The sequence below is a fragment of the Marmota flaviventris genome, chromosome 5 (genome assembly GCF_047511675.1).
Source record: "Marmota flaviventris isolate mMarFla1 chromosome 5, mMarFla1.hap1, whole genome shotgun sequence".
NCBI lineage: Eukaryota > Metazoa > Chordata > Mammalia > Rodentia > Sciuridae > Marmota > Marmota flaviventris.
Genome location: NC_092502.1, coordinates 3121795 through 3134215, shown reverse-complemented (window position 1 = coordinate 3134215; position 12421 = coordinate 3121795). Strand labels below are relative to the sequence as shown.

The following is a 12421-nucleotide window of genomic DNA, read 5'->3' as shown; positions in this document are numbered from 1 at the left end:
TTGCATTTTTGTTTTTCACTTTTGAGATAGGGTGTGGCTAAGTTTCCCAGGCTGCATTAGCATATTGCTAAGTGTCTAAGGCTGGCTTTCAACCTGTGATTCTCAGGCCTTAGCCTCCCAAGGTGCTGGAATTGGTGTGTGCCACCACACCTGGCTTCAATTCTGTTTTAATCAGATATTTTAAACCTGTTTCAACATCTTTGGCAGGCTTCCCCAGGATCAAAGTTTTAAATTAAAGTTCTTCAAACTGAAGGTAAATTTTGGACATTTCAAAGAACCCCAGAACTTTTCAGATGTTTATATTACAAAAAGGAGATATTAAGCTCCTCAGGCTAATTTGCTAAGTTGCAATGTATGGCAACATTGTCAAATGACACAGTAATTCTAAATTCTATCAACGTTATATTGGTATGAATGTCAATGCGATTATGTTAGAGAGTAAATGGAATTTATAGCTGTCCTGATATGATGCCGTCGATCACTATTTGGGTCATCTTAAAATGCTATCTGAAATAACTGAATTTTTCAATTAGTAAAATTTCATGTGATTTTAACCATTTATTTTCTAAGTCATTGTTATCAGTAAACAATGACTATTTTGATTTTTCTCTGAAGATATGCAGTTGGATTACTGGAAATAAATGACTGACAAGTACCCTTCAATACAGTTTTCTGATTATTTTAAGACCTTGGAGCGGTTAGACCTTCCATCTGGGACCCTCGTTAGTGCTTATGAGGAAATTGCTGGAGGTGGTTTTCATTCTAATTGTTAAATAATAAAATTTTATTTCTGAGTTCCTCTGTGACCTACTGTTTGTTCAATGTCTTTTTTTTTTTTGTGGTTTGGATCTGGAATGAAAGTGTGGTCTCAGTGCAGCAGGGCTGGGGTTGGGGGTCTTTCACAATTGCCTGGGTCATGAGGGCTCTAACTTCATCAGTGGTTTAATCCCCTGATGGCTGAACAGGCCACAGGAAGTGGGATCTAGTTGAGGGAGTAGGTCACTTCCTGTCTGTCTCTGCTTTCCTACTGACTGGAGCTCAGCAGTGTGCCTTCACTGTGTCCTTCTGCCATTCTCTTTTTGCTTGGAGCTAGCCAGCTATGGACGGAACTTGATTTGATTGTGGTCAGAAAAGATATAAATATGATTTCAAGGTGTTTGTTAAGACTTGTCGGCTTATTACATATTCTAGAGAAAGTTTCATGCAGTGATGAAAAGAAGTTGAATTTTACAGCTGTTGGGTATAATATTTTTGTAAAAGATGGTTTGTAATATACTTTGATATTTCTTTGTTCCTGTTTTTTGTCTAAGCAATTTGTTTATTAATGAAAAAGTGGGCTGTTAAGTTCCCCGCTAGGACCATACTGGATCTTGTAATTCTGGTAGTTGTTGTTTGATAGAATGGTGTGCACATAGAAAGTCAGGAGCGCAGTGTCTTTCTGCTGAAGAGTTCCCTCCCTCTGCATACTGACCTTCCATATCTCTTTACACTTCTGGTCTCTAAGCCTGTCCAATTGGATGGAAGAGAAGCTGTTCCTGCTGCTCTGCTTTCTGTGGTGTGGGTACCTCTCTCCACTTTGGCACTGTCTCTGTAGCAGTTGAAGTGAATTTCTCGTAGGCAGCATGTTGTATCGTGGTTTGTATCCATTCTACCAGTCTTTTTAAAAAAAAAAAAAAAAATTTTTTTTAAATTGTAGATGGACCAGGTCCCTTTATTTTACACTCATTTTCATGTAGTGCTGAGGATTGAACCCAGTGCCTCACACATGCCTGGCAAGCGCTCCACCACGGAGCCACAGCCCCAGCCCTTCAACTAGTCTGTCTTTTAATTAACAGATTTAGCCCTTTTACTTTTACAATTATTCTTGACAGTTAAGAAGTCTTTCCTTTCATTTTATTGTTTTTTAAAATTTTTCTCTGAATATCTACCTTTCTAGTGGGATGTATATTTTCCCATGCTTTTTTAATATTGTTACTGGGGTTTCAATTCAGGGTACTCGACCACTGAGCCACAACCCCAACCCTATTTTTTATTTTATTTATAGAGACAGGGTCTTACTGAGTTGCTTAGTGCCTCACTAAATTGCCTCACTAAATTGAACTCCCAGTCCTGCTCCCTCAGCCTCCTAAGCTGCCTGGATTACAGGTGTGCTCCACAACACCCAGTGGGTCCGCATGCTTTCTTGATAATAGTCACTTTTCTTGTACTTCTGTAGGTATGCCTCCCTTAAGTGTCTTTTATAAGACTGGTGTTGTCAAAATTTTCTCAATTGATACTGGTCATGAAAATCTTTGGTTTTTTTTTTTTTTTTCATTTCTCAAAGAAACAAACTATGTTTTTGCTGGGTGTAGTAATCTGTATTACTAGTTATTTTCTTCCTAGTCTTTGAATACTACATTCCATTCTCTCTTGGCCTAATAGATTTCTACTGTGAAATCTATTAGTTTCATGGGGATACAGTTAAATGTGACATGCCACTTTTCACTTACAGATTTCAAAATTCTTTCTTTGGCTGGGCACAGTGGCACAGGCCTGTTATCCCAGGCTTGGGAGGCTGAGGCAGAAGAATCACAATTTTAAAGCCAGCCTCAGCAACCTAGTGAGGCCCTAGGCAACTCAGAGAGACCCTTTCTCTAATTTAAAAATTAAAAAAAAATAGGGATGTGTCTCAGTTACTTAGCACCCCTGGGTTCAATCTCTAGTGGGGAGGGGAAAGTACCCATTTATTGGTCCCACCACTAAATTTTTCTTCGTTTTTTTTTTTCTTTTTTCTTTTGTGGTGTTCAGGATGAAACCTAGGGCCTCGTGATCATTTGATGCATGTTTTACCACAGAACTACAGCTTAACTAATTTTGTCTAAAAATTATATTTAATACTCATATATTATCGGTTTTGGAAGTAGTATTTATGACAGTTTTAATGTCACCTAATAGAATAGTAGGTACACCAGTTTATCCTTTTCACTGAATCATTGTTACATATTTAAAACTATTATGTATGAAATCTATATGTGCAAATGCTTAGGAAAATATATGTTATGTACTATGTATAGTTCGTAGTACTCTGATTCATTAAAATGTCAACCATTGTTAATATTTTTACTTCAAAATGCTCTTTTCCATTTTTAAAGTTTCATTTCTGCCGCAGTCTAGCTGGGCACAAAATCACGAGCCACTCACAGCCTTGTAGATTCAAACAGCAATTCTTTATTCCCGAACTCTCACCAGCACTCTACATGCACGGCACTCTACACGCACGTTCTGGGGAAAATCCACCTCCACTATGCTCTGCATCCCCAAATACTCTCTGAATCCCTCGAGAACTCAAAGGGAACTCCAGGAGCCAGGGGGCGCCTGAGGCAGCAGGATACACCCTATTCCCAACAGGGTCCACCTTAAACCTGGAACTGCCCTAAACCCAAGGAGTGGCTGCCTGAGGCAGCAGGATACTCCCTATTCCCAGCAGGATACACCCTAAACCTGGACCCACCCTAATCCAGCAGGATCCTCCCTAAACCGGGATCCATCCTGGTCCTTGAGCAGGGTCACCTTTCTCAAACATTCATGCAATGTCACTGCAAATGACCTGGGTCCAAGGCAAGCCCATTGCCACAATGGAGAGTCCTCCCTCTAAGCAACATTGGGTAGGCTGACAAGGAAATTGCCATGCTTCATTCCTACTTGGCTATGGCTCTCAGCAATTTCTGTGTTACCTAGCCAAGATGTGGGCTCAGTTTGCTATCTTGATAAAACCTAAAGTCACATCACACAATCTCTGAATTAACTTTGGATAAGATATCTCATGAGTGTCATAAAAATATGTCTTGACTATTAGGTACAGCAATCATAGTCATTTTCCCCTCCTTAGTAAAGAGAACACTGAGATTGGGTATCCACAGTGTCTCAAAGTCTCATTCCTTCATACTATCTTAAAAAATAAACTACAAGGACATTTAGAAATGCAAGCTATTACAAATTGTTATTTCTTAATATACAAAATTACCAAACCCTCAAGCAAATTGTGTTAATAGATCTATGTCAAGTAAACAGTTAAAATTATTTACATTTTCTTGCCCAACTAATACCCCATATCTACATGGTCTCAAGGACACAGTATACCGTTTTGTAATGATGAATACTGATTGGAGGTTCAAGGATGGTTGAATGGAGGCATTTGACACTCATGTGACCCTCTGCAAGAAGTTATAGAAGCAGCAGGTGTATCGCTGCATATTGAGGTAAGAGATCATGGGAGAGCACTGGAATTCAATAGGTGAAAAATAAAAACCTTGGAAAATCCATAGACTCTGGACAGCAGCATGGCAAGAGAAATAAAATTCCAGCACCTGCTGCCTCAACTCCTTAAAGGAAGGGGGAGTCTCCCACATGCCGAAGTAAATATGAGAGTCCCAGCAAACTATCAGCAGACACTGGCATTCTTAAGAATAAGAAAGGTTCAGCATCCTTGTGGGATGATAACCTAACTGGATAAGTAACCAGAAATCTGCATAATAGTTGTGCTTTGGAAGAAGATTTCACATTATTATCCAGTGAACATTCGAGGTGCATTAGCCAGGAGGAGCTATTTAGAAGGGACCTATCATGTGAACTGGGACTGTTTTAGGGGACATAAAGACAGTCCAAAGCACTGGCTCTATGGATAGCTGCCTTATGAACCAAATGCATTTCAGTAAGTGATTGACTCTGGCTGGGGAATATAGCTGAGTTGGTAGAGAGCTTGCCTTGCATGCACAAGGCCCTGGGTTCAGTCCCCAGCACCACAAAAAGTGACTGACTCATACACAGGGTGCTCCGCTACGTTGGGGGTGATGCTGTGACAGAAGGGACTGGAGGGGCACCAACTTCTAGATTTAGGAGATGTGGGAGCCTGCCATCCAAGACCAGGGAAAAGACCAGCTTCATACCAATGTTACACTGAAGGTGGTCGCCCAGGCAATTTCTACCACCCTTCCCCCAGTGCTGGGCACAGGCGCCTGCCCCTGAATTTTGGGGGGAATTATTCCCTGGTACCATGGCTACCCTGCTCACATGAGCATGCAAAGGCCGTCTTTGGATACATAGATAGCCTAAGGTGCTCAGAGATGAGCTTTACCCAGACCAACCAAGTTGTCTGTAGTCAGTCCCACAAGCACTTGAGTGACTATTTACCTGACTCCAGCCATGACTCACTCCTGCTTGCTTTCTGGTGGGAACTATAGCTGAAAGATTGAAAAGAGAAAAGTCAGGGAAACCTTACAAAGGGTCTACCCAGGGGACCTTGGTAGAAGTTGGGAGGCAGCTCCATGGAGTCATAGTCCATGATCATCTGGAGCTTAATGGGCTCTTGTCCTTTAGGGAAGTCTAGAGGCATATGATGGGGTTGTTATGGTTTGGATGTGAGGTGTCTCCCAAAAGCTCATGGGATAGACAATGCAAGAACATTCAGAGGAAAATGATTGGGTTGTGAGAATGTTAACCCAATCAGTGAATTAACCCCCTGATGGGGATTATGAGTGGTAACTGAAGTAGTAGGGTATGGCTGGAGGAGGAGGGAATTAGGGACAGAGCTGTGGAGCCAGGTGTGGCTGAATGGGGCCCAATATCCCCACTGCCTGGTGTGGGGATGGCCTTAGGCCTTAACCTAAGCAACTCCATTTTAAAATAAGCCTGCAGTCTCACCAGGCAAGCGTATGTCACCAGGCATAGCCTGATAAAAACAAGTCATTTTCACAACCCTGATAAAAGAGTGAAGTCACATGCCATTTGCCTTAACCCTGATAAAAGTCGGAGGGTAATATCAGGGTAGAAACCACCAGACCATATGTCCTCCCTAAGATGAAGTATGTCACTAAGAAACTGGGTAACAGCTTATAGGGACCTAAAGGGAGAGCAGAAGCTCCCAAAATTGATATAAATAATAGAGCAAAAGGACAGACATTCAGCCAATGGGCACTGATGCACACAAGCCTGAGAGCCTGATGAGAACATGGACTGACAACCCAGCTCTTCTCATCATCTGCCTGATCCTCTGGATCGTCCTCACTACTTTCCAACTCTACAGCAGCCTCTTGACCCTGGTGAGAAAGGTAACTTCTTCTTACAACCATCTCCTCAGCCAGCCGTCAGATTCACCCCACGAGAAGAATCCATCGGTTCCTGACCTGGTCACTGTGGTCTGAGTAAATGTGGATCTGCTGGACTTGAGACCCGAGACTTAAGACTTTAAATCTTAAGCTTAGCATGCAGAGGGAATGTCTGTAATAGGTCTGTCATGATTGTGTTTGCAGTGCTTAGAGTTAACTTAGAATATGTTTGTGTTAAACCATGACACAAAGAAAAGACCAACTCCAATTTTAGATCAAATTAAAGCAAACTTGTAATTATGGCCAGAACTGTCTGTCCTGAAAACCCTGGGCTCTATAGAGAACTGAAAGGGTAAAGTTTCTAAGCTGCAAAGCCTGAGTTAAAATGTAAAGGACCAGGCATTATAAACCTGCTTCTGAACTGCAAAGCATGGGTTAAATTCCTGAGGCAGTTAAGATAATGCCCTACTGGCCATTTAGTTGATTTATAGCCTAAGATCCTGTGCAGCTTGTCACATAGACATTCAGGGCCCGAACCAATCAGTTTAAATGTAACCCCCTCCTTAGGAATGACCTATCACTCCAGCCAGCCCTGTTCCCACCAATGAATGTACTAATCAAGTCTAGGAGTTATTGTTTGATTTTCCCGTGGTGTAAGGTGATTTGTTAAAGGAGACTATGATGTATGCAAAGCCCCCGCCCTCCCCAAAAAGTGTACTTAAGCATTGTTCAACTCAGGCTCTGGGCTCTGGGCTGCTCTCCCTTCCTGAGTGAGCCTGGAGCCTCAGCGCACTGAATCGGATCCTCAATAAAAATCCCCTTCTGCTTATTGCATGAAGTCAGTCTCTTGGTGGTCTCTTCCTCCGACGTTTCGCCGGTCCCTTACAGAACAACACCCCAGCTCTCTAGGAGCATAGTTTTATAGCACAAACAGTTGCAAAGGGGGGTGTCTTGAGAACTTACAGCTAACAGGATTTTGATAAGCATAATACAAAGGCAGATAGCAGGTTAGTGATCTACATGGTATGATATTTCAAGGTAGGGAATAAATTCAGATCCCAACATAAGAATTTATAAGGTGCTGCTAAGGTTTCAGAGAGGGTTATTATCTGGTTAAGGGAAGCCAGGCATGGGTGAGTTCAAGGCAGGAATTCCAAACAAGTTTAGAAATCACATTTATAGTAAAACAGAAATTAATTTTTCTTGACTTTGTGATGGGATGGCTTCCAATCTTAAAATGGAATTAGGCTAGGTTCATCACTGGGTTCAATCCCTAGCAAGAGAGAGGGGGTGGGGGAGATACTGTATTGAGTGCTTTTGAGTGAATAAAGAATTGAAAAGGGCATAACACATGGACATTATTTATCTTTCCTCTTGAGTGCAGATGTTGCACCTTGGCCCATGAGGACACCTGGTCACTTTACTACATTTTCTAGTTTATCCTCCTGTAGTGCTTGGGTCTTCCTTCTCCCCTCCTGTTCATCATAATGAAGTAGGATAGGATAGACACCTGATGAATTTTCAGGAAGCAGGTTTCTTGACCTCAGGGTTCAGAGATGGCTCTCGGCTAAGAATTCTTCTGAATAAAGATTTTGGAAATACTTTGAACTTTATATCCAATGTGGGGAAGGGGTATGTGGAGATTCACATGACAAGTGATTTCTGTTCCATCCCCTAGAACAGACATAGATTTACGATTTTTTTTTCTTTTTTAACCAAGAAACAGAAAATCTCTTTGTGCACAAGGAGCTTGTACACTAACTCACATCTTTTGTGTGCAAACCTGACATTTACAAGACAGAGGAAGTCTCAACCACAGTAACCTGCAGACATCCTGCTGATCTGACAAGAGGAGAAGCTTAGTTATGGCGACTTCTGGGTGGGCGGCTCAGGCTGGATGGCCCTGGGGCTGCCCAAGGCACTACAGCCAGCAGAAGATGCTACTGGTGTCCCTGATGTTTGGTCATTTTCAATGCCAATAACTAAGCTACAATGGTTCTCCCACACCTGGAAGCTGATGAGTAATGAGCACTATTAATGCTTATTTCAAATGCAAAAAAACCTTGAGATAATGTACTAAATTGTTCAGAAGGTTGTTTTCTTAGTGCAATGCTATAGGATTTTCTTTAGCCATCCGGAGTTCCTGCCTTCGTCCCAGTGCGGGTGAAGACGAAGGTGGAAGAATTTCCAGTGTTGCTGAAAACCGGTTGAGACTTCGGCTGAGAAACGGACGAGACTTCGGATCAAGCTAGTTGCCTGCAGAACTCACCTGGACTGTGATTTAAGCTAGCTGCCTGCAGAACTTACCTGGACTGTGATTTACCTGGACTGTGAGTTAATCTATTGAGACACTGCTTTACCTGGACTTGGACAACAAACTGTAATCTACAACAAATTGTAATTCGGTATCTTTGCAAATGGTATCATTGCTGGTATAATTTTTCCAAGGGCTTCTTGCATGGAGCCATCAATTGGCTTGGTATTGTGGCATTTTGTATCCTCCCTTTCTGTTTGTAGCAGGTTATTTATGGTGTTTGTGTAAAAACCACTATGGTCGTGTTTGTGTAAAAACCACTATGGTCGTTATTTAAATTAAACAAAAGGGGGAATTGTTAGAGTCTGTAAACAAGTCAGGATGGCACCTGGCATTTTGCCAGAGAAATGTTAGAGTTCGTAAACAAGTCTGGATGGTGCCTGGCAAAATGCCAGAGGGAGTGGTTTGAGAAGTAACAAAAGCGAGCTATTAAGTGTGGAGATTCCTTATTGGTTGACTGATGTATCTAGTTTATGCTAATTAGATAAGCTGTGTGGAATGTATAAATACTGCTCCTGTCCTGCAATAAATGGCTCCTACTCCTGCTGTATCAACATACACAAGTTGTTCGTCACCCCCCAGTTATTTTGCTGCAGCCGTACTCCGGCAGGCTCTAAGGGCTGTAGATAGACCTTCGCACTCTCCTTACCTGCTTGGGATTCCTACCCTGCTGTCCCCTCCAGCTGCCTGCCCTGCATTCTGTCACTTATACTTGACGCCAAGCGCTGAATTCTGGAAGTGGATCGTTGACCTATTTCTCACGCTCCCAGCCATGAACTGCTCATTGATTTCTGCCTGCCGCCCACCCTTGTGCTCCTATTTAGCTGTGGCCTTCTACACCAAGATGCAGACATTCTGGTCCCTGTCGGGTACCCATAGGGCTCAGCTGTCCTGCCTGAGAAGGGCTGGGCCGAGTATCTGTCACTCGGGCCTGCAACAGCCAGGGACTGGATGACATGGGCTGTCACTCAGTGCTAGGAGGGGTGCTTGTCCCCTGTCTGTCAGGGGCCCTGGGGTGGAACTGTCCGCTCAGGTGCAGAAGGAGGGGAAAGTTTCCACAGTCTCCCGGGTTTTCTTTTCTCACCAGTCCTCTCCTTACTCTGCAGGTCAGTCATTCGAGGCCCCAGAAGCCCCAGAGAATTCCTGCAGCCTGCATGTCCAGGGACATACCTTGGGAGAACAGCAGGTGAGTCTGCAGCTAGGACTGGAGGGACCTGGTCAGCAACTGCCCTGGGGCCCTGGCATGGGGGTGAGCATTGCCAATCCCTGGGTCCCTCACAGTGGGCTGGGTGGCGGGTCGTGAGGTCAACTGCACAGTGTGCAGCCAAGAATCTTCTGGTAGGTCACTCTGGGACCCTGTCTGCTGAGCGTGCAGGGTAGGCTGGCCAAGTCTGGTCCCTGTCATCCTGTACCTTCCATTTTGTCGACCTTCCTAGGTCATCCCTGGGTCGCTCCTGCAGCCTGCTTCCAGACTGTGTGGTGAGCATTAGCGGGAAATGAGTGGGAGGACACCAAGATCAGGAATCTGGAAGCAACACTTTATTAGTGGCACCAGGTCCCAGAGGGGTAATCCGCCAAGTCTGAGTCCTGGGCTCAACAAGGCCTTTCCTTTCATACATAAACAAGTTTGGAGTCTTTACATAGTTTTTTTTTTTTTTTTTTTTTTTGGGGGGGGGGAGTACTGGGTATTGACCTCAGGGGCACTTGACCACTGAATCCCTGGCCCTATTTTGTACTTTTTATTCACAGAGAGGGTCTCACTGAATTGCTTTGCACCTCACCATTGCTAAGGCTGGCTTTGAAGGCTCAATCCTCTTGCCTCAGCCTCCTGAACTGCTGGGATTACAAGTGCGTGCCACTGTGCCTGGTGCATAGTTTGCTCTCTATTATGTTGTTGAGACTTTTTGTATCTATAGGCAAAGAGATTAGTGTACACTGATAGGTAGTACACATTATTTAGCACATAAACTGTATGTATGCATACATATACCTGTATGTAGGATATAGTACAATTTTATAAGTAAATAATGTATACTATATAACTAGTTTCTTTGATAATATAATTATGTACTATGTAATTAATATAGCATACAGTATTTTACAGCATCATTGTATAGTATTAAATTCTTATCAATTTGTAGTAAAAGATGTTTCTGTTTCCTCCTAACCAGCCCTGTCTCAAACCAAGCACATAATTTTGTGGGAACCAAAGGGTATCTTACTTAGATGATACTACAAATTCTTTCCCCCTTGTCCACTGTTCTCTCTGCAATCAAGTGCAATCCCTCTGTGGGCCTGGATGGCTTACTGTGCTATCCTCTGCATAACTATGTGTGTATGTAATACATTTCCTTTTTTCTTATGTGTCCAATGGGGGTGTTACATGTTTGTCCAAGTCACCCTGGGTGTTAATTCATTTGTAGCTAGTGGTGTGAGTGGGAGGCTGTTAGAAACCTTTGTAGCATAAACAGAATGGAGCCAACATGAATGAAAACAGCTGCTCAGCTTTTACTAATTGCTCTTGGTGACTGGTTCCATGGTATAGTGAAAGTCACCTGAGTCAGAAGCTACAGTTTTTGATGGGGTTGGCCTTTGTCTGCACACACTTCCTGATTTGTATTTGGTGTTGTCATTTCTTCCCTTACATGAGTATCTGCATCCCCTATACAGCAGTGACTCACTGACTTTGCTCAATGTATGCCTTTCTCTACCAAGACAGTGGGAAAACAGTACAGCAACCCAGCCAGTGCTTCAGTCCTGATTAACAAGAGACAGGCTAAAGCTCTGTGGACCCTGCATTTAATCTGGGAACCATTGCTGATTGCTTGGAATATCCAAGTGAACATAATAAGCAAATACTCCTGGGAGAGGCCCAGAGATAGTTCTTTGTGAAATTCAAGAAAGAAAGGGGATACACACCTCGAGGTGAACTAAGTACATTGCCTCGTTGTCTAGCAATTGTTATCATTGAGCAGGTAACAGTGGTGGCCTTGTCTCTTGGGTGCTGATTCCCTTTCAGCAGTAGTGTGCACCCTTCTGTTAAGGGGCACATTCATGATGTCTGATGGTCCAAGTGCTGATAGGTGAAGCATAAGGCATTAGTACCCCATGGAACCTGGGAGAAGTATCTCATCTATTTCTGCAGTGCAAAATTCCTGGCCAGTGTGTGAGCTTTCCTTAGCACTAATGCTTGACAGCATGCCAAAGTCTTGTGAGAATAAGATTTGCTGGCCTTTGAAAAATGACTTACTGCAAGTAAGTGTTAACCCACAAGAGAAATCAGTCACATTTCCTGAATGCTGAGGTGATGGTGTCTTCCAGTGTGGGTTACTGGGCTATTAAACTCTTCTTAGCCACACACATGGTGATCACTACCAATGATCTAATGGAGATGGTACTTGTGAAACCTGAAAGTTTGCATCAGTGGAAATCCAAAACATCGTAAAGCCCTGTTGGTAGAGAAGGGAAAAGAGTCATGTGCAGTGATCAGATCTAGGAACCCAGCACCCAATGGCTTGGCTCCTCAAGACCCGGGAGTTGTACGGCCACTGCCACTACTGCCTTTGCTTCTGTCTCAACAAAAGTCTTGATCCCTGTGCAGATGCAAATGGCTCTTCAGCTGTTCTCAGGCTAACCCAGTTCTCCCCTTTCTCACTTTTTTTCACAAATAACTAGAATGTGGGAACAGAAGAATGAGGACCACTCCCAAGAGCCACTCCCAAGAGCCAATGGCCAACCTTCCTATCTTTGGATAAGGTGAAGAGAAGGAAAAAAAAATGCACAGGGGAAGTGGTAAGATGCTGTGTGATGCTCCTCCCCACAGACCTCCCCTGGTCAGGGGCCAGTTAATGGGTTGGGCTTAAAGATTTTGTCTTCAGAAGCAATAGCAGAGTAGATGTCCTTGTTTTTACTTCCAATCTCACCCTGAGGGGTCATACCTACTGTGGAACACAGCATTAGAGCACAACTCTAGGCGTTAAATGTGGCAAAGAGAGGGAAAAATAAACAAAATTGTTGGAATTAA

At 43.3% G+C, this 12421-nt stretch overlaps 1 protein-coding gene across 1 annotated transcript in view; it reads left to right on the top strand.

The window, feature by feature from the left end:
- LOC114080288 (zinc finger protein 14-like) overlaps nt 1–12421 on the top strand; it is a 36160-nt gene extending 23739 nt beyond the window's left edge. The window contains exons 2-3 of the transcript XR_003580590.2: nt 9504–9583; nt 12073–12421. The gene's annotated coding sequence lies outside the window, so the exon portion shown is untranslated. The remainder of the gene's footprint in view (nt 1–9503; nt 9584–12072) is intronic.